Source organism: Pelobates fuscus, chromosome 12, assembly GCF_036172605.1.
Source record: "Pelobates fuscus isolate aPelFus1 chromosome 12, aPelFus1.pri, whole genome shotgun sequence".
Classification (NCBI taxonomy): domain Eukaryota; kingdom Metazoa; phylum Chordata; class Amphibia; order Anura; family Pelobatidae; genus Pelobates; species Pelobates fuscus.
In genome coordinates this window covers 110044530-110047677 of record NC_086328.1, presented here as the reverse complement: position 1 = coordinate 110047677, position 3148 = coordinate 110044530, and positions in this window count along the sequence as shown.

Below are 3148 nucleotides of genomic sequence, written 5' to 3'. Positions count from 1 at the left end.
GCGGAGCTCTAGCCAGCAGCTCCGCCGGGTCCTCTCGCCAGGTCAACGCTCAGATCACCGCGGCAACGCTCAGATCTCGCAAGAGTGAACTCTAGCCTCCAGGCTAGAGTTCACTCTCACCACTAGGACCACCAGGGATGGTAGCTGCAGAAAGGATCCCCCCTCCCAGGCATGATGTAAGAAGGGAGGGGGGATATTAAGCAATCTGCCCCACCTCCACTAGGACTACCCCCCATGGAAACCCGGCTTCCCACCCCCTAAAGGTAAGAAGGGGGGGGGGTATAACTTTTTATTTTTTATTATTAATAAAAAAATATATTTAAATGTAAATACAAAATACACTCACACTAACAGCCCCCCAGACACACACACAGCACTCCCAGACACACACACAGCACTCCCAGACACACACACACATAACTCCCAGTCACACACAGCACTCCCAGACACACACAGCACCCAGAAACACACAGCACCCAGACACACACAGCATCCAGACACACACAGCGCACCCCAGACACACACAGCACACCCCCAGACACACACACAGCACCCAGACACACACAGCACTCAGACACACACAGCACTCCTAGACACAGCGCACCCCAAGACACAGCTCACCCCAAGACACACACAGCACCCAGAAACACACAGCACCCAGACACACACAGCGTACCCCCAGACACACACAGCGCACCCAGACACACGCAGCGCAACCCCAGACACACACAGCACCCTCAGACACACAGCAAACAGCACCTTCAGACACACACAGCACCCTCACACACACACAGCACCCTCAGACAGTCAGCATCCTCGCTCACACACACAGCACACTCCCACACATATACAGCACACACACACACATATATATATATATATATATATATTATATAAAATAACCCTCAGTGAGTTAACAAAGAAAATTAGAAACCTAGAATGTGACGGCAGAAAAAAAACACCCTCACACACAGCACCCCACTTACATACACACACACACTGCGCCCTTCACACATACAATATGTCCAAATATATATATATATATATATCCAAATAGAAAAAATAGTTGGTGGCACTCACGGATTCCGTTAAAATATAACTTTTATTCCAGTAGGTTAAGACAGATCAACGTTTCAGTCCATCTTGTGGACTTTCATCAGGATCACAAGTACATGTTAAAACCATATTGTTTATATAGGAAGTGCAATAAAGAAATATAACTCACCCCAGGTGCTGTGTGTAAACGTGTGTATTTCTTTATTGCACTTCCTATATAAACAATATGGTTTTAACATGTACTTGTGATCCTGATGAAAGTCCACAAGATGGACTGAAACGTTGATCTGTCTTAACCTACTGGAATAAAAGTTATATTTTAACGGAATCCGTGAGTGCCACCAACTATTTTTTCTATTTGGATATTTAAGCCCTGGTGTTGCACCCGGTTTGGCTACTGTGAAGCCCGAGTGCAAGGTACTACTTTATTATATTATATATATATACACATACACACACACACTACAGCACCCCTCACACTGCACCACTACACACATTACGCTCCAGATAAACGCTAGATCCCTTACCTTATATGCACTCTTAATTCTCTACACGCACACACACACACAATCCCCTATAACACTATGCCCCCTATACACACACTCTCTACAGCCCCTAGCCACACATATTACACCACAAACACAAATGAAATTGACCTATTTACACAATACCACACCACACTCTACACACACGCAATCCCACAAGCAGGCTCCAAACATATGCACCATGCACTTTACTGGCCCTTTTGTCCTCTGGTATCCCACTTGTGGAGAAACCAGAGACAATTTAAAATCAAACACAGCGCAAGCATGTTATTAAATTTGCTTGTGCTGCGCAGAACAAATTCAGGGCATTTTTCTAATGCCAGAGCTCTTCAGCGGACTCTGTTCATTGAACTAACACGCTCACTTTGAGAGGGGGCGTGCTTGTCATTAGTGATGACAAAACACACCCTCTCTGGCCCCGCCCCCTTCTTAGGGGGTAGCTCTGATTGAAAAATGCCCGGGCCTAATTTTTTTCCCAGTCCGGCCCTGGACAGACATACATGCACATACAGACACAAAGACAGACAAACACACACATACAGACACACACATACAGACAGACACACAGACATACACACACTCACATACAGACACACTGACAGACATACACACACATACAGACACACACACAGACATACATGCACACACATACAGAAACACAGACATACATGCACACACTCACATACAGACACACACACATACACACACACACATACAGACACACACAGACATTCAGACAGACATACACACATATACACACATGCACACACTCACATACAGACACACAGTCGGACATACACACAGATACAGACAGACATACACACACATAAAGAAACACAGACAGACATACACACACTCAAATACAGACACACAGACAGACAGACACACACACACACACACACACACACACACACATACACAGACAGACATACAGACAGACAGACACACAAACAGACATACACACAGCAAGACATACAGACAGACATACACTCACATACAGACACACATACATTTCCTGGTTTTCAGTGGTGACTCATGCTGATGGGAGTCAGAGTTCCCACTCTGACTCCCTCTCCTTCCTCCCACGCAGCTGCGACCTGTGCAACCGCGGTAGTTCCGCCACTGGATGTGATGGATATTGCATGGGTGACGTGATGGATTAACTGTTGGGTAATAGCTCCTTGATCAAAAGATAAATCTGACTGCCATTCTGGGGTCAAGAAGGTGTCTTCTTTCAATTAAATGTTTATCAGATTTATTTATTAAAGTGTGAACTGTCAGGGGCTCAAAGGAAATATTAAATGTTAAGACAAAATAGTCAAAAGACATACCTGATTATTGCATAAAAATATACAATAATTATTATATATATATGTGTATATATATATGTATATAATTTTTTTTATAATTTTTATTTATATATAGGTATATATATAGTGATATAAACATATATACTTATGTATATAGATATATATATATATTATTTCGTTCTACGTGTATTTTGATATCAATATATATATATTAATTTTAAAATACAGTTAGAACGA